A 21,037-nucleotide genomic window follows, 5' to 3' on the forward strand; every position below is an offset into this window, starting at 1 on the left:
TCTTTTACAGGTAGCAAAACTTTACACTTTAACCTAAGGTTTCTGGTTTAGGTATGTGTTCGGCATTTCTTGTATTTCTCACACTTTCTTTCATCCTACACTTAGTTAGATCTTTGTAGACATGGAACACACATTAAATGCATGTGTTCCAAATAACGATCGTTTATTTCCACTCTAAAACTCCAGCACTTTATTCCCAGATAATCAAACAAGGCATGAGCTGGGAGAACTTTGTGCACGTTCTAAGGCAGTGGGGGGATGGAATAGTAGGCTGCTTGCTGCTTGTCATTATCTGCACATTTACAGGGCAAAAGACGCTGGCAGAGATGTGCGAACGGATTTAAGATGGGCCAGATCTATGTTTTTTCGTATGGTTTGGTAATTCTAGTATTAAGGTGGGCCAGGATTGCGAATTTTTTTGTAGGCTTCAGGAATTCTAGTGTTAAAACTGATAAACGCCAAATACCAACATAACATTAATATTATTGTAATTAAATGCATTTGATATTAATTTATAGATCTATTAATTCCTCACTCCATCAACCCATGTTTATTTTCATTCAGTATCACATGGCATCTTATAAAGAAAGTAAGACTAAAGTACAGCATGATATATTAGAAGAATGAAGTAAAAATTACAGTTTAAGTTAAAAAAGCAATGAACCACTGGTAGAAACTAAGAGGATTTAGGAGATTAATTAACAACAAGAAGAGTTAATCAAGGAAATTACATAATCAAATGGGGTAACTGGGCTGGTCTTGTTCCCTCTATGAACGCAATGAGAGCTGTGTCTAAATATCTGGCGTAAGTCTGATTTGTCCATGCTAGAGGGATTATATGCATCGGCTGGCTTGGGAGCACTTGGAAATTCCCCAGGAAGAGCTGGGAAAGCAAATACAAAGAAGAGATGAATTACAGAATCAATTGAAGAAAAAGCTAATGTAATAAAAGGCAAAACAATCAGTTTGAACTGATGTTCCAGCATACTATGGTACATTTACTTTTAGGTTAGAGCGAATTTTTTTTAAACATAACATAGAATAATATTTTCAAATTTACTTCAAAGGATCACAGAAGGCTGAAGCGTATCTCAGCAAAATTTGACACAAAGGAGATGAAAAAATAATGTTGTGAAGAACACCAGCCTATTGTGATAAGCCATTTAGCCCAATAAGCTTGTCTATCCTATTCACCTAGATTGTCTAAAATAACATCAAGTCGAAATCTAAAGGTCCCTAAAATCCTTCTCTCCAACACACTGCCTGGTAATCAATTCCACGTGTCTGCTTATCTGAAAAAGAGAAACTTTCCAACATGTGTGCATAATCTGCCCTTAACAAGTTTCCAACTATGATCTTGTTTCAGAATTTATTTTAAAGTAATGACTGGGATCTCCTATACTAAATTCTTTCATAATTTGAAACACTTCAATCATGCCCCCTCTGAATCTGTTTGCTTTATCTGAAAAGGTTCAGCTCCTCCAGTCTTTCCTCATTGCTCATACCTGTCAGTCTCGTAATCAGCCTAGTCATTCTTCTGTGGACATTCTCTAGTGTTGCTGTTGTTTTGTCTGTAATATGGAGACCAAAACTGAACACAGCACTCCAGGGGCCTGATGCATAATGCCGTACGTAGTATTCACACTAAAACATGGTGTACGGACAAAAGTGGAAATGTTTGTACACACAAAAAAATCCAGATGCATAAATCTGTGCGTTCGCCAACTTCCACGTTCTTCCGCTACATTAATCCCGGTCAGCATGAAAAGTAACGCACGTGCGCGTACCTGCTGCCACTCCAAAGTCGCATAGTGCCCAAAATAAAAACGAAGTTGTCAGATATCAAAGTTGCTATGAAAGGCAAGTCATAGCCCACCATCTGAGTGTCATATGGAAGCTTATTAGGGTATAGAGAGAAGAAAAAAAAAAATAGGGACACAGTGGGAAAAAACTTAAATTTTTTTCACGTAGTTTATTTTGTCATTAAAGTAGAGCATCATAAACTTCATCTTAAAATCGTTTAATTTACTAGTTTCTAAAATACCACTGTAACTAATGTAGCATGGTAAATGCTTTGTTTTGTATGTGTCCTTCTATGTGCTCTGTGTGTGTGAATCACTACGTGCTTCTTAAACGGGCTTTCTCTTCCTCCAACAGGACACAGAATCCATTACATTCGTGATATTATAGCTCTCTGAATAATTTAAATACTGAGATGTATACTTGATATCATTTTCATGATGATAGAAGTTAAAGCATGTTATTAAACATGGGAGCACGGTGGCGCAGTGATAGTGACAAACTGGTGCTGCGTCCAGAGATTGTTCCTACCTCCCGCAAGATGCTTGATGCGCAGTGTGCGACCTTCGATGAAATAATTTATTGCAGCAGTACTGTCTCTTTCAAACGTACTAACCCCCAATTCCAGTCCTTCTTTCTCCAGGTAACCAATCTCCACACAATCAGCTCAGTAATAGATGTTAAACCACCTGTAAGCTTAGAACGTGATTATTCAAAACTTTTAAAACTTTCGTAGTACATGTTTAATTATTCTATCCGTCTATCCTTCCAGTATCGCGCCAGCCCCAGTAAGCATACAGGCAGGAACAATCCCTGAACGAGGCACCAGCTCCTTGCTAGCGCTGCGACACCGTGTCCTCACATGTTTAATTATTAACAATATAGATTATTTAAATGAAGTTAACGTTTTATCTGTATAATAAACATATTTTGCTGCATTTCATCTTAAAAATGATATTGTCACCATATGTAAATACGCGCTTTATAAAGTGGCTCAGGTTGTGCAATATTAGAACTGTATCGCAAGTTTACAGTGAGGTGAATGTAATTATAAGTACAAACAGTTCTACAAGGATCACTTGATGGAATGATTGATTGCGTTTATAGTTTTTGGGATGAAACTGTTTCTGAAGCGCGAGGTCCATGAAGGGAAGGCTCTGAAACGTTTGCCATATGAGAGCAGTTCAAATAGGCAGCATGGCTGAGGCAGCGTGTGCTTGATGCTGTACACTGATAATTCACTTTCCAATCAGCTGCTCTAGAGCAGTAAAAATAGAAGAAGAAGGTGAAGTGAGAGTAACAATGCTAAAGCAGCGATGGGTTTTGGAATAGTTTGGCCATTCCTTGGACCATTATATAGTTACAGGTTAATTACAATCAGATGCTGTCACTGTCCTGCTCCACTGACAGACTGAGGAGATCGTTTCTCCCCCACACTATGCGACTCTTCAATTTAAAAGTAGTAGTGCCATACTTTTACTACAGCCTTTTAATGGATTGGTAAGATTTGTGTTTGTTTTGTTTATTTTTTTAATTGTTTATTTTTTTAATTTTAATTTTAATTTTTTTATTTTTATGTATAATATTTTTATTGATTTTATTCTGAACTTATTTTTATTTTGTGTTTATGTGTAGCACTTGCTCAATATTTGTTATGTTTAAATATACTTTCTTTGATTGATACCTTTTCTTGTGGCACCTTCTCAAACTCCTTCTGAAAGTCAAGATAAGCAAAATCGTATGTACCTCACTGATTGTATCGTTTTGTTGCTTCACATTGGTGCATATGATATTATTTCCCTTGACTTTCAGAAAGCATTTGATAAGGTGCCACATGAGAAGTTTGGCATCAAACTGCAAGAAGTGGGAGATCAGGGTATACTGTTGTGAATAGATGGGTGCAGAATTGGCTCAGACATAGGAAGCAGAGGGTAATGGTGTGAGGAACCTTATCATTGGCTCGTGTTAAGAGTGGTGTTCCACAGGGGTCAGTGCTAGGGTCAGTGCTATTTTTCATATATGTAAAAATTATTTGTATAGGAATATAAGTAACAAGCTGGTTAAGTTTGCAGATGATACAAAGATAGGTCGATTGGCAGATAAGTTGTAATCCGTTGAAACATTACAGAGGGACAGGCAGCTTGATGGCAGATGACATTTAAAGTAAGTAAAGGTAAAGCATTACATGTAGGAAGTAACATTAGGTTGTTGTACAGTGTTAGCTATTATGGATGCAATGAGAGGTCAAGCAAAATGACACCTTTTATTGGCTTACTGAACCAATCACAACATGCAAGCTTCAAGGCAACTCAGGCCCCTTCTTCAGGCAAGCTATAAAAATGTTAGATTTGGCAATACAGTGGGAGGTCTGAAAACTGAAAGTACACCTTATGAGAAGGACATAGGAGTCGCAGTAGACGCGACCCTATCAACTGCCAGACAGTGTGGAGAAGCCATTAAAAAGGTTAACAGAGTATTCAGTTATATAGCATGATGTGTGGAGTACAAGTCCAAGGAGGTCATGCTTAAGCTTTATAATGCACTGGTGAGGCCTCATCTTGAGTACTGTGAGCAGTTTTGGTCTCTGGGCTACAAAAATGACATAGCAGCACTAGAAAATGTCCAGAGAAGAGCAACTAGGCTGATTCCAGAACTACAGATGATAAATTTTGAGGAAAGATTAAAACAGCTGAGCCTTGTCAGTTTAAGCAAAAGGAGATTAAGAGGAGGGCGGCACGGTGGTGCAGTGGTAGAGCTGCTGCCTCGCAGTAAAGTGACCTGGATTTGCTTTCTGGGTCCTCCCTGCGTGTAGTGTGCATGTTCTCCCCGTGTCTGTGTGGGTTTCCTCCGGGTACTCCGGTTTCCTCCCACAGTCCAAAGACATGCAGGTTAGGTGCATTGACAATCCTAAATTGTCCCTAGTGTGTGCTTGGTGTGTATGTGTGCCCTGCAGACCCCTGTGACCCTGTGTTAGGATATAGCGGGTTGGATGATGACTGACTGACTGACTGAGATTAAGAGGAGACATAACTGAAGTGTTTAAAATTAATAAGGGAAGTAGTGCAGTGGATTGAGACTGTTACTTTAAAATGAGTACATCAAGAGCACGTGGACATAATTGGAAACTCTTCAGGGTAAATTTCACACAAACTTTAGGAAGTTTTTCTTTACATAGAGAAATATAGAAACATTGAATAATCATTAAGTACTGTCATAGACAGTAGGATGTTAGGTACTTTTAAATCTAGACTTGATGTTTTTAGAAGACTAAAGTGGATAGGACTGGCAAGCTTTGTTGGGCTGAATAGCCTTCTCGCTTCTAGATTGTTCTAATGAACCCATGTGTTAATACTTCTATTGTAGATGTGCTGCTTGATCCTTTCCTTGCTTTAAATAATTTACCTGTGATGCATGATAAACATCGCATTAAGCATATTGCAGTCTTTTAAAATATATGTGTTGAAAACTATACCCAAATATTCACTGCTTCTGAATATCTTTTGAGGTGCCAAGAAACTCCTTATGTTTAGGCATTTTCTGGGTTAACAAGTCACAATTCACCCAGTATTGGGCAGGTTATAACCTAAAGGGAAAAAGTAATTTCAAAATCAAATTAGTTTATCTAATTTAACAGATATCAGTTAATGCATGAAGTTTAATGAAGTTACTTGTGTTATTATTGGATAACTCAATTGATTAGCACAACAAATGTTTTTGCTGCTCTTTACATATTAGCTGAAATTTCACTCTTCTAATAAAGAGTTAAGAAAAAAGAAATATCCATCTATCGACATAAATATCAAGCTAGCTTAAAACGGAATACACACATAATATGTTTTAAACTAGAGAGATACAAATTTATGCATGGTTACTTTCCACAATGCACAACTAGTCTCAGTGTGTCCTTGCCAGTTTTATCAGGGCCTCTGATCAAACTTTATTTTTCATTAGTTGCTGTAATTAGTTTCTGGTTTGTTATTGAGACCACCTACTTTACTCTTTCATTACAATTTTTATGTACAGATGCTTATTTCTCATTATTGCACACAACTCTGAAAGAATTCATTATGAGATTTCTGAGTCATTTTTAAAAAATACTCATGCAATAATGTTTACTTTAAGATCCATCTAATAATCCTGAAATTGACATTAAAAATAATTGTCTACTTAACTTTAACCACCAACTTGTGATGATTTATATAATACTTCAGAAAATCCTACTTTGTCTTAAAGCTATACGTAATTTGAAAGAACTTTGTGGCATCATTACCAGTATAACATATTTTTGATCAAGTTCAAGTTCAAAGTCATGTGCACAGAAAGGAAACACGTTTCCCCGTACAACAACATTCTTTCTTTGCTGTCCACACCAAATGAAAAAACCAACATATAAAGATAAACATAAATAATAAATAGCAGACAGATAATAAGTAACAGAGGCAGCATAAAGTATAAAAACAGAATAGAAGTATAAAGTGTAATTGTGTAGGTAGGTATGTGATGGACAAGTCAAATACAGTTGTGTAAGGTAGATAGAATGAGGTGGCCCATGGTTATAAACTCCAGCCAGTTATTTAGGAGTCTAATGGCCTTGGGAAAGAAAGAGTTCTTCAGCCTGGATGTCCTGCATTTCATACTTCTATACCCCCTGCCTGAGGGTAGAAGTGTGAACAGTTCGTATTGGGGGTGGGATTCCCTGAGAATCGAGGCAGTTCTCCTGCAGTTGTAGATGCTCTGTAGAGAGGGCAGTGGGGTCCCGATTATCTTCTCAGCAGTCTTTAACCACTCTCTGCAGGCATTTGCAGTCCATAGCAGTAGTGTTGCCGTACCACACGGTGATGCAGCTGGTCAAGCAGCTGTAAAAGTTACCGAGGATCTTGGTCGACATACCAAACTTCCTCAGCCTCCTCAAAAAGTACAGCTGCTGTTCAGCCCTCTTGACCAGCAGTGTGGTGTTAAGTGTCCAAGTGAGGTCCTCACGGATGTAGACGCCCAGGTATTTAATGCTGCTCACCCTCTCCACTTCAAGCCCTTGGATGAACAGTGGCGGGTGAGGTCTCCTCTCCTTCCTTATGTCCACTGTCATCTCCTTCGTTTTGTCTGTGTTGAGGATGAGGTTGTTGTCCTCACACCATGACACCAGACTGTCCACCTCCCTCCTGTAGGCCACCTCATCCCCACCAGTGATGCTTCCAATCACTGCAGTGTCATCTGCGAACTTTAGGATGATGTTATCTTTTGTGAAAGGCAACACAGTCCTGGGTGAACAGGGTGTAGAGGATGGGGCTGAGGACGCATCCCTGTGTGGTGCCTGTGTTTGTGATAATGGTGACTGAAATCCTATTACCAATCCTGACTGACTGGGGCCTGCCAGTCAGAAAGTATAGGAGCCAGTCACAGAGGGTGTGATGCAGGCCAAGTGCAGACAGTTTATGGGGGATAACCGTGTTAAAGGCAGAGCTGTAGTCAACAAAGAGCATCCTGATGTAGGAGTCTTTGTTTTCCAGATGGGAGAGGGAATAATGTAGTGTGGCCACGATGGCATCTGAGGTGGACCTGTTGGGCCGATAGGTATACTGCAGGGAGTCCAGAGTGTCCGGTATGCTGCTCTGAATGTGGGCCAGTACCACTCTCTCAAAACACTTCATGGTGATTGTAGTGAGTGCTATCGGCCTGTAATCATTCAGGCAGGTGGGTGGGCTTTTTTTAGCAAGGGGAATGATGATTGTAGTCTTAAAGCAGGACGGAACGATACACTGACTGAGGGAAAGGCTGAAGATGCAGCAGAGAACATCAACCAGCTTGTTGGCACATGCTTTGAGAGCCCGCCCAGGGATGTTGTCTGGTCCAGATGCCTTACGGGGGTTGATCTTCCTTAGTGCTTTGTGTACCTGACCTGAAGAGAACGTTAGGGGAGGGGAGGGGGGTTGTGTGGTCCAGGTGTGTGTGTGCCTCCACTCTGTGCTGTGGCTGGATGTCTCAAAGTGGATGTAGAAAGTGTTGAGATCATCCGTCAGACTGTCTGTGGAGCTAAATGTGCTGGTGGTGGTCCTGTAGTCTGTGATATGCTGTAGGCCCTGACACATACGCTCAGAGTCAGAGTGCAGAGTTGTGATATTCTGTTATATTAATGGTTAACCAAATATGTTGAGTTTTGACACTTTATTATTTTTCAGTAGATTATTAAATTAGCCTGTTCAAACTGTTATTTTGTTTTTTAACAAGCTGATGTAATTTGTTCATTCATATCCAAACATTTAGAATATTGTTTGTTTGCACATATTTTCTGAAAGGCTACAATGGTTATTATAATTTTCACCTCACCCTTTAAATCATCTGTAGTCTGTATATTCATGATGAACCTGCTGAGTGAAAATTATTAGAGATGTTAATTATTGTGACCTTGGTGAAATCACACTTTAAATTTCTCATTGTTTTACTTATTTGTGTTGTGATTCACTCACCCATAATAGTCTAAGAGATGTGAGGTCTTCAGAAATAGCCAGAGAAGCAGACCTGAATCCCACAAGCCTACTCAGGGGAGATGCATTAAAGGCAGCTTAGCTTCCACTTCAGTGGTTGGATTGGGTCTACACCAAGCTATGATGTGCTTAACTCTTGAGCTTCAAAAATATACTTTGAAATTCTCATGAAATGCCCCACTAGGGTGGGGAGCATCGTCAAACCCTAGCTAGTACAGCGCAAAGCAGCAAGTCTTTATAAGAAGGTTTATAAAATAAATAGAACAAGGAAAAGCTCAAATGAGCTAAATGAGGCACAAACGAGATGCAAAAAGGCAATCCTAAGCAAACAAATACCATGCCTTATTGTTAACATTGAATAAGAAGCTGGTTTGCAAAGGTTCTGTAAATAGGAAGGTGAATATGTATTTAGGAGCAAATATAAATCCATCCAAATACATACTGTGAGGGACAGCCACTATCCTTCACCTGAAAGGACAGAGAGAGATAGCTTATGGGGACATTGTCTCCTCCAGGACACTAGATGGCAGCAAACCCAAGCTCGGATTCCCACATGGGTGCCCACAAGGCAGGCCGGGTATTATAGTCCCTGGGGACAGCCCTGTTGGGTCCAATGGGGGCAGCCACGGGTACCTTTGGTATTTGGGAGTCCATACTCCATAGGGTTCCAACCTCTCCTGGAAGTGCTTTGGATCCACAACTTCATATCACCGGGAGCACTCCTGGGGATTGGAATAAAAGGAGCTGCCTGCCACACTGGAGAGGAGCCAGAGTCAGGAAGAAGGTCGACAAAGCTTGTGAGGAGCACTGGAGGAGGCAGTATATAATAAAAATAAAGGGGCTAATTAATTTTTACTTCTGATAAAGGCTTCCCAAGAGAATAACTTCTTTACTGAAAGCTTCTCTGTATTTAAAAAACATAGATTTAAGCTTGTTCACGTCTGAAGCATGAGACTGACTGCAAATGTGAGTACTATAAACATCACTGCAGCAGTAGCATTGGAAAACTCTAATAAGAAGGAAATATTGCAATGAAGAAAATGTTAATATTATTTAAAAAAAGTAAATGAAATGCATTAGATCAATATCCAGCACATTCCTAAGAGTCAGCATCCAATTCCCCTTGTTATGATCTGGGGTTTACTTTAATCCAAAAGTTCTTTTTTGACTTTTATGCATCCATTTTGTTGTTTTCTGCCCAAGTAATTAATTTTTGATTATTAATTATTTTTCACTTTATATATACATCATTTTTTTTGGGCACCGCCATTTTCTTCACTGTAGCATCACGGTAGGATGACAATCATTACCTGAAGGCACTGGGACTGTGTCACATGTGACATCACCAGTGCAACCATACGAAGGTCGGTGTTTAAATCCCATAAGTGTCCAAAATCTGGATAAATGCTGTGTAGTTTAGGGTTTCTTTAACAGTTGCTAACTTTTTATTTATGAACAATTCTGGCTTAATGACTTGGATTCTTGATTAGTGTTTTGGTTTTGATGAAAGACTATGACTATGATTCCTTTCTCAGTAAAAACATCCTCCATCTCTGAAGGTTTTGAGTCAGAATGCCCTTCAAATGTGGTCTACTAACAGATCACAGATTTCTTGTCCAAATTATTTTTGTCAGTAATTAAGTCATTTTACTATTTTGCTTTTATTTTTTGTTATATTGATATTTTCCATTTGATGTTTCTGCTGTTATGGGGCCATGTGTCATTAAGAGGATGGACCCTCTGCATGTGTGCGTATATATATTACATGGTCATTACAGCCATCTCCAAAGGACTGAGCTGTGTAGTCAGTCTAAGTAATCTTTTGGGAATTCCCCTTTAAAATGCTTCTCAACACTCACATAATCTTCCTCTCAGCATACTGTCTCCTTGGATGGTGACTATAGTGTTCTAGCGTATAGAATCAAAAATGTTTTAATTCGGATCATGTACAAATAGTAAACAATTATATTAAGAAATTCCCCAAAAACTGACCAGTTATTTGATAAAGTAATTCAGCTGATGCTTATTTTTAAACTCGACAACAGAAATGACTCACTTCATTGTGAACACTGTAAAGATGAATCATTGTGAATGCTGGTGTCTTCAGCGTGACAACTTTGGATGGAACAGACTTCTATTGGTATGTTCCTTTTTTGGACACAGCCACCTGTACTCAAATGTTAGTACTTTTAAATGTAAATCTGTCATACATCTGGACAGGTCTAACCATTTTACTGCCGCCTACAAGCATGTTAGTGACAGCAGCAACTTTTCATTATCCTGGCCAGAAGTTCTTATGTGTGTTTGGGAATTCTTGTTTTTATTTATTATGCCATATATATTGTTATACATCTGCATTGGAGGTTCCCATCGTAGGCTCAGTCAAGGTATGTATTAACCTGTAGAAACAAGAGGGGGCACTACTACTAACACTGTCATCTCCTTTTTTTCCAACAGTGCCGAGAACCCACCCAGTGATGGTATTTATCCCCCACCCCTTCCGGTCCAGGCATCCTAGAAAGAGGAGACATTTTTGGCCAATGTAGCTCGCTAGACGGAGCTCCACTAAAACCCAGACAGGACCTTTCCACAGTCCTCTTTTTGAATTCCCTGAGGAGGAACAGACGCCAGTGAGAGCTATTTTCAGTTCTTTTTTCTTCATTTTGTGTCTTCAGGTGAATACAATGGGCAAACTGGTTGGCGTCCCAAAATTTCATGCTGCAGTCCTGAGCTGTCATTACTGCACTGGCCACAATCTCTATATATAATCTTCATTTGGGTCTTGATCTTTGTTTGTCCGCGAATGAATTAGAAGAAGAAGCACTAGATGGCAGTAGAGAGACAGTTAAAACATAGACATTGCATTAAGAATCTCCTCCAGGCTTATACTACTGAAGACTGTAGTACTTCAGTCACACCTCAAAACACAGACATTCCAACTAAATAAATTGTTGTGCTTTAAATTAACTTTAACTAAAGAGATCTTCATTTAAATCTTGATCTTTGTTTGTCCGCGAATTCCACGCATGCGTAGACCACCTTCCAGTTTAGTATGTTGTTGTTACTCACGGATGTCAACAAAGTGTCAGGAATAAAGAAAGGAGTGGTGGACAGTGTTACGCTGGTTAGCTCCTGAGGCCTGGTTAGAGAATGAGATTGCCGAAGATAAAAGGTACGTGCCTACATAACATATGAATGAAAGAAAGACAGTGGGTAAAATGAATGACAACGTAACAGCATGTTCCGGAAATTATTATTGTTACGTTGTAGCCGGCAAGTGCTGCGCGTCTCACAGTTGTACCGTGGCTTGCTCACATGTCAGTGATCTCTATTTATGCTTTAAAGAGCCTGGATACCTATGTGTCCCCCTTTTATAACCATTGCTCCGTGTATATTGCCTTACTCTTTGGATTGCCACAAAGCAACCTGCGAGATTGGAGAAAGGTTGAGAAGACATCGTGAGAGGAAACGACAGCGTCGTGAAAATGAGACGGACTGTGAACGGACAGAAACAGAAATGCTCCTACACCACCACATAATTACAATTCGGATAGTGATTCCGAGTGGGCCATTCTTATTGAATCAATATCCAAGGGTTTTCTTTTTTAATTTTGTTTCCCTTATAAAAAATCATAATGCTGTGCGACGAAGGGCCCAGCTCACGACTGGCAGCCATGTTTAAACAGGTAGTCCTTCACAGACAACTTTAACACGCAACGTAGTTGGGCGCACATGGCTAGTAATATATATATATATTAGATATATGTATATCTAATCTAATAATAGGAAAATTGTTCTGTTCTTAAGTATATGGCAGAAGAACAATGAGAAAATTAGAATTTTCCAACAGACCAACAGTTTCATGTGGGTTTCCTAATGTGAACACTTGAATAAATGCAGTAACAGAATGTACTAATAGAGTGGAGTAATAAACACAATATAATTTTGATAATATGCCTTTCATATCAGACATTCAGACATTTTTTTCTCTTGTCAAGTCAAGGAATGCTGAGGAGTCGGCTTTTTGGCATTCCAGTAACACTTATGTCAGGAATGACTAGCCTGATAAATGGATCCAAGCTTCATTAGTGAAGAATTTTAGGTTCCTAATATTGTCATCCATCAGGCTGTGCTTCAGGCACAAAAATGTAATGTAATTTTTAAAATCAAGGAGTTGCAATTGAGGGATAATATTGACCCTGTATGGCATTAATCTGATTTTGTGAAGTATTCTTCAGATTTATGCTTAACCATTTAGTGAATCATCAAGTTGATGTCTTCAGGCAGTGCTATTTTCTGCAATGTTTGGCAAAAATCTGAATACATCCATCCATTTTCTCAGTCTGCTTATTCAAGAACAGTTTATCACTAGGTATATAAAAATATGAAAATACATTTTGAACATCTTATTAGTGTAAAGTTGCCAGTAAATGAAAGCTGGACATTGGCAGAAATAAATAAGCAACATAGTTTACTGTACCTGAGGGAATTACCGCCATTCCAATTGCTTCTACTGATATTGATTCATTTCAAGGGTTCAAAGTTCAAGAAGAATATTTAGAAGAGCCATTGTGTGATATATTGGCATCTGAATTTCATTGACTGCAACTATACCAGGCAATTACCCCATATTGGTCTGCCCATGGCTCATGCATCCCATTTAGAACGTAGTGCCTGCAAGGCAAGAAACACCTTAATCATTTGAGCTGGTTTCTGGCCCAGCACTAACAGTTCTATATGTATTTTTCTTTCTGCCAGAGACATCCAGCTTCATTCTATTTAATGTATTTAACTGGAGGAAGTCAACTGACAGCACGTTCTTAAGCTATGGTAACCAAGGCAATAGGATAAGATAACAGGATTTAGCAATGTGTAGTTACCCAGGAGGGGGATATTTATCTAGACAACCACTTGATTGATCTAAGCTGCGATTTATATTGGACAGCATGATTAACACCTTTGACCTTTGTAAAAGAAAAAAAAAATCCACATGATCCTCTAATCTCGACTGACTGGGTGTTCTTTTAATGTCTCACTCAGTGCTTGAACTTAAAAATGTGATAAAGATGATTTAATCTTATGTAGAAATGAAAATAACCTTTCTTTTATTAAGGTTCCCAGACAATATAATCTTAAAATAAAGTCCACCATATTAACTTCACTTTGCTTATAGTCCTTACATTGCTTGGTAAATGGAAAAAGAGAAATTAGCTTGTGTGCATGGGACGGGGATATCCAATGAAAATGGAACAATTTAATTCTAGAGGTGTCCCGTCTTGGGTCAGGAGCATACTTGTGTACCTTGTTTTTCATTTTAAATAATTTTGTAATCAGAAGCTACTTTTTAGACTCCTTGTTTTTTTACAAGGCTTGTGTCTATGTTTTGTCTGTGCAGAATAGTAACGTGCATTTGAATATACGAGAAATGTTTTGAGATGTTATTGCTGGCACTAATTAACAAAAATTGACGTATTCCCCTTTCATTCCTCTGTTTGCCTTAATTTAATTTATCTGCAGGCTGGGACTTAAACCCCCTAACCCCCTCATTTGTTACAAACATTGTATCCAATTGGCAATGAGCAAACACAGGTGGGACAATAAACAGACATCCCACTAAGGAGCTGCTGATTCCATTTCATTAATTCTGGCGTGTGGTCATCAAATGGCTGCTTTAACAAAAAAAACTGAAAGGAAATAAAAATAACAAATATTTAATGAACTCATTTGGAAGAAGCTTATATTCCTGTTCTTTTAAAAAACATTATTTATTAGAGTAGCAGAAAGAGAAATCACAAGAAATTGCCTCTGATTAGCAAAGTCATTAATTCATTTACTTTTTAAAGCCTCTTATTCCAATGAAGGGTCAGGAGAGCTGCAGCATAAATCGACATAATTGGGGAATAAGCACCATCAGTCTCTGGGTCCAAATTATTTGTTCTCCTAAACTTGTGCTAATATCTCTCTCTCTCTCTTCTCATTTTTTAAGTAAATGATTTATTGCAATAATAACATCAGTTGCAGTTCAGATAACTTAAAAATAAAATATCAATGCAAAAATACAACATAAGGATTTTACCGCAGCAGCCCACCGACCAATTTAACACAAACATCCAAAGAAATGTTCATCAAAATATTATAGATGGCTCTTAAGGTGAAGGCGTTGAGTTCAAAGATTCAGAGTGAGTATTGTTATGAAATTTGTCGACCCTGGTGTTGACCGACCTTAGCTGTTTATCAGACACAAGGAGAGTGACATGTCAGATAAGATCTTAATGGCTTTAGAGTGAATCCACAGCTTGCAGGCAGCAACCAATGCTTCCAGGAGTAATGCATACTAGCTGCTTCCAGGCCTCAGCAGAGGGCTTGCCATAACAAACTGGGATGGTCAATGTCAAAACACTTTTGATATTTGACTTGCCGAATATGGTAACTGTGTTTTGTGGGACTGAACTTCTTTAATAGAAGGAACACCCTAACTCACTCTCACCTCGGAGTACTGCATCCTCCAACCATCCTTCTGCTGATACCAGCATAGGTGAGACATCCCCACCCACAATTACAGCAGCCCATGTGAGCAGTGAGCTGAAAAGACTTCGTGCCAGCAAAGCAGCGGGTCCAGATGGTGTATCGCCACGACTGCTGAAGGCATGTGCGTTGGAACTGGGGAGACCTCTACAGCGCATCTTCAACCTGAGCCTGGAAGAAAGGGAGAGTCCCAAGGCTTTGGAAAACATCTTGTATCACCCCTGTCCCAAAGGTATCACGTCCTAGTGAGCTGAATGACTTCCAGCCTGTTGCTCTGATGTCACATCTGATGAAGACCATGGAGCGGCTGCTGCTTCACCACCTGAGGCCACAGGTCCGCCACGCCCTCAACCCTCTGCAGTTCGCATACCAGGAGAAGGTGGGAGCGGAGGATGCCATCATCTATATGCTACACCGAGGGGACTGTACTTTCTCCGGTCCTGTTCAATCTATATACATCAGACTTCCAATATGTCTCGAAGTCCTGCCACGTGCAAAAGTTCGCTGCTATTGTGGGCTGCATCAGGTGTGGGCAGGACGAGGAGTACAGAAAGTTAATCAAAGACTTTGTTAAATGGTGCGACTCAAACCACTAACACCTTAACACCAGCAAGACCAAGGAGCTGGTTGTGGATTTTAGGAGGCCCAGGCCCCTCATGGACCCTGTGATCATCAGAGGTGACTGTGTGCAGAGGGTGCAGACCTATAAATATCTGGGAGTGCAGCTGGATGACAAATCGGACTGGACTGCCAATACTGATGCTCTATGTAAGAAAGGTCAGAGCAGACTATACTTTCTGAGAAGGTTGGCATCCTTGCTGCAGATGTTCTACCAGACGGTTGTGGCGAGTGCCCTCTTCAACACGGTGGTATGCTGGGGCGGCAGCATAAAGATGAAAGATGCCTCACGCCTGGACAAACTTGTTAAGGAAGGGATATTGGTCTTGTCCGATGCGAGAGATGGACGTCTGAAGTGGAGCTCCGCTAGCAGTGGTGCTATTTTTCATATTATTTGCTTATTATTCTGAGATATCCTGTATTTATTCAACCCGAGAGGGACTGCTACAGTATATGTAAACACATATAAACATGGCCAGCAAGAAGGGGGGTTCGAAAGAATCGAAAACTAAAGCTACATCCAAGCTGCGATCAGCAAGCCCCAGTTCAAGATACGGCCTATCAGAGACAGACCTGGATCAGATGGGCGAAAGCACAGACTCCTCGGGACCACGGTCCGCTACATCGTCGCCGGCTGAGAGCGAAAAGGGGAGCAAAGGTGCGATCGTGAGTGCAGATGTGGATAGCTCGCCGATTGGAGAAGATTACCTGAAACTGGAAAGGGCCGGGAGGTCCGCGGCTTCAGTTACGCAATTACGCGGACTGGAGCAGCGGGACACCGCTTCAGCAAAGTCTGCTGCTTCATCTACGGTACAAGAAGGCACAATTGAGCTATCTGAACTGAAAGTGTTGCTCGCTGAGCTCACGCAAGATATAAAGAAAAGCGAGAAGGCTAATGAGAAAGCAATGGCAAAGGCACTTGAGAGACTGAAACAGGAATTGAAACAGGAGATGAAACAGGCCAATGAATGGCTGCGACAGGAAATCCAACAGGCAAATGAAAGGCTGCGTCAAGAGGTACAACTTGAGCTTCGACAGGTGCTGGGTAAAATTGAAGAGCGCATTCAGAAAAACTCGGTTAAACTGAGCACGCTTGCTGATCAATTGGAGCATCTTAAGGAGACATTCACGAATCGGATCGAAATGGCCGAACATTCAGCTGCCAGTGCCGAGGAAAGAGCAGTAAATGTCAGTTCCGAATGTAAAAAACTCGGAGAAAAACTTGGAGACAGACTGGCTGCTTTAGAAGATGGGAGTAGAAGGTATAATGTCAGAATTGAAGGTCTGCCGGAGAATCGAGAAAGTTCAAACCCTGTGAAATTCGCAGCTGAACTTTTTTCTAAAATAATCGGGGCGACTTTAAAGCAGAATCTGAGATAGCAGGGCTTACGCATCGCGGATCAAACACCGTCAGACCCGACCAAGATCTTTTATAGTTCGTTTTGAGCGATTATCATTTAAGCTAGAGGTGATGGCACTCCTCAGAAAAAGGAAGATATTATATATGAAAATAGCCACATTCGTATCTTCCTGACTTCTCTCCAGCAACAGCTATTAAGCGCAGCCTTCTATAATATTAAACAGCGGCTACGGCAAGCCAGTGTCAAATACAGCCTCCTGTATCCGCAAAACTGAAAGTGGAATGGCAGGTCATTTCTATGTCTTCACTAGCAAGGAAGAAGCAGAAAATGAATTAAGAAAGCTGATCCGGGACTATTCTGATACATAATTGTGAGTCATGGCGGTAAATGATAAAGCTAGGATTAATAATCTACTGTCTGATCTATTGTTTTAAAATACGGGTTTTTATCAGCATATATTCTCATATATTCTTATTATTACTTAGTATTACTAGGGCGCTAAATGTTTATGTTTTATTGTGCTTAATTACGTTTTCCTCCTTTTTTTTCTCTTTTTCTTTTCTAATTATTTCATGTGTACCCTAAATGAGACTGTTCAATATCATACCCTTGGTTTACTGTTATTGCTATTACTGCATTAAGACTTGTTATGCTTATTTTGGACACATCTTTAACACCATCACCTGGGTTTATTATCTGGGGGTATCATCTTAATGCACTAAAATTGCTGAAGATTATATATATATATTAAGTGCAAAATTCTTTTTTTTTTTTTCCTCTTTTAAAGACTATATTGGTAACAGATATCTCTATCTTTTAACCTAAAGCGCCACTGCATGGGGGCTTGTTGTGCTTTGGACGTGCTCTGTCTCTGGGTATGTCAGAGGACTGGGACTGCGTGAAGTGGGTTTTAGCCTCCCTCGGGGAGGCAAAAAGGGAGGGTGGGGGGTTAAGGGGGGAAGAGAAAGAGCAGGCTTGATCTATACCTAATCTATCCTCTCAATGGCAACAACTCTTGGGGAAATAGGAAATTAAGACCTAAACTATTTCACTTCCAGTTAAGTCTATAAAATGGCATCAAAAACTCAGAATCAGTGTCTCCATGATGGGACAGTTAACTTCGTAAGCTGGAATGTTAAAGGCCTGAATCACGAATTAAAGAGAAAGAAAGTACTTTCTCACCTAACAGGTCTAAATGCTAAAATAGTATTTTTACAGGAAACCCACTTACTAAGTAAGGATCAGTTCCGGCTGCAAAAAGACTGGACTGGTCAAATGTTCCATTCTAATTTTACAAAGAAAACTAGAGGGTGGGAATTCTCATACATAGAACAGTATCATTTGTAGCATCAGATGTAGTATTGGATCCTGAAGGGAGATATGTGATGGTCATGGGAGACTTATCTAACTGTAAAATAATTTTGATAAATGTTTATGCACCTAATGTTGATGATAAGGAATTTATACAAAATTTATTTGCATCCATTCCCAATCTGAACACTCATAAACTTATAATGGCTGGGGACTTTAATTGTGTTTAAATCCACTTTTAGATAAGACTTCCTCCACAGGGGAACGCAACTAACACCGCAAAGATAATTACAAAGTTTATAACTGATCACAACTTATCAGATCCCTGGAGGTTTTTAAACCCAAATTCAAGAACATATTCTTTCTACTCACCAGTACATCATTGCTACTCAAGGATTGATTACTTCTTTATAGATAATAACTTCTTGCCTAAGATTAAATCTTGTAAATACGATGCTATTGTTATTTCAGACCATGCTCCGATGATCTTGGAGCTGAAATTACTAAGCCCCATACACTCACCCCAGATGGCCTCAACCCTTCTATTAGCTGACGAGAATTGTACTGAATTTATATCCAAACAAATCAATTCTTTCTAGAGACAAATACATCCCCTGAGATCTCTGCAGGAATACTCTGGGAAACTCTTAAGGCCTTCTTAAGAGGACAGATTATCTCATATCTTTCCCACAGAAATAAATCCGAAGCGAAGAAAGTAGCAGAGATAAAAAGAGAAATTACTAAAATAGATGAAGAACATGCCAGACTACCAAGCGAGACTCTACATAAGAGGAGGCAGGCTCTACATTCAGAATTAAACCTCTTGACAACTAAAGAAACTGAACAACTAATTTACAAATCCAGACATCATTATTATGAACATGGAGAGAAAGCTAATAAGCTTTTAGCGCAACAAATTCACAAGCAAGATGTATGCAACGCAATCTCAGTAATCACTAACACTAACGGAGATAAAATCATCGAACACAAAAATATAATGTACACTTTTAGAGACTACTATAAATCCCTATATACTACTGAGTTTAAAGAAGACAATATACAATCTAATGCATTTCTGGATACATTACAGATACCACAAATTGACGCTTTTAGTGTGGAGGAACTTGATAAACCTCTGTCATTATCAGAATTACTGGATGCTATAAAGTCACTCCAAGGTGGAAAAGCAGCAGGCCCTGATGGCTACCCTGCAGAGTTTTACAAGAAATTCTCCGCTCAGCTAGCTCCCTCCTATTAGCAACATTTACAGAAGCCAGAGATAACCAATCTCTTCCACAAACCTTTCGCCAAGCACTAATCACTGTCTTTCCAAAACAAAATAAGGACTTATTACAATGTGCATCATACAGACCAATTTCACTTCTGAATAACGTTAAAATACTCTCTAAAATCATAGCTAGAAGGATGGAGAAAGTGCTCCCCTCAGTAATATCACAAGACCAAACTGGATTTATTAGGGGCCGACACTTATCTTCAAATCTTCGACGCCTGTTTAATGTAATATACTCACCAACTAAATCAAACACCCCAGAAATATTATTATCATTGGATGCAGAAAAAGCATTCGACATGATTGAATGGAAATACCTTTTACTATTTTGGAGAAGTTTGGGTTTGGCCCGAACATTTGTGCATGGATTAAATTACTGTATACTAACCCAGAAGCTTCAGTTTGCATCAATAACATTTGCTCAGACTACTTTAAACTAGAGCGTGGCACAAGACAAGGATGCCCTTTGTCACCACTGCTGTTTGCAATTGCCATTGAACCACTGGCAATACATTGTCGAAATACTGATCAGATAAAGGGGATTAGCAGAGAAGGACTGGAACAGAAAATCTCATTATATGCAGATGACATGGTACTGTATATATCGGACCCAGAAAATTCTGTGCCTGCAGTCTTAGCAGCACTCACAGAATTTCAAAAGCTCTCTGGTCTCAGAATTAATCTGAATAAAAGTGTACTCTTTCCGTGAATTCTCAAGCATATAATATTAGATTAGACACCCTACCTTTTATCATTGCAGAACAGTTTAAATACCTGGGGTAAACATCACAAGTAAACATAAAGCTCTTTATCAACAAAATTTCGTGCCTGCATGGAAAAAATTAAACAAGACTTGCATAGATGGTCAACCCTTCATCTCACACTAGCTGGAAGAATTAACACTGTTAAGATGAATATTCTTCCTAAGCTCCTTTTTATTTCAAAACATACCAATATACATTAATAAATCGTTCTTTAAGCAATTAGATTCAACAATAACCTCATTTATTTGGAATTCAAAACATCCACGCATCAAAAGAGCGACCCTACAAAGACAAAAGGCAGAAGGCGGCATGGCTCTACCTAACTTCCAGTTTTATTACTGGGCAAATATACAGTCGATAAGAACCTGGACACAAATAGAAGAACATACACAGGCATGGACCAAATAGAAGTAAAATCCTGCAGTACTTCTTTGTATTCCTTGCTCTGTGCTCCAATAAACACACGTTATCGGCAATACACTAATAACCCAATTGTGCTCCACTCACTTAGAATCTGGAACCAATGTAGAAAGCATTTTAAGACGGAGAAGCTTCTGTGGCACCCTGCAAGAGAACCACCTCTTTCAACCTTCACAAACATATGCAGTTTTAATATCTGGAAAAATTTGGAATTAACTTGCTTAGAGATCTTTATATAGACAACGTCTTTGCATCCTATGAACAATTACATTCCAAATTTAACATTCCAGCTACAAATTTCTTTCACTATCTTCAAATCAGGAACTTTGTTAAACAGAACCTTCCAGATTTTCCTCATCTTGCACCCTCATCCACGCTGGAAAAATATTGCTCAATTTCAAGGAGTTAGACTCCATCTCTACAATATATAAAATCATTTTACAATCCCTTCCTTTCAAAGATCCA

This window comes from Polypterus senegalus, chromosome 6, assembly GCF_016835505.1.
Source record: "Polypterus senegalus isolate Bchr_013 chromosome 6, ASM1683550v1, whole genome shotgun sequence".
Lineage (NCBI taxonomy): Eukaryota > Metazoa > Chordata > Cladistia > Polypteriformes > Polypteridae > Polypterus > Polypterus senegalus.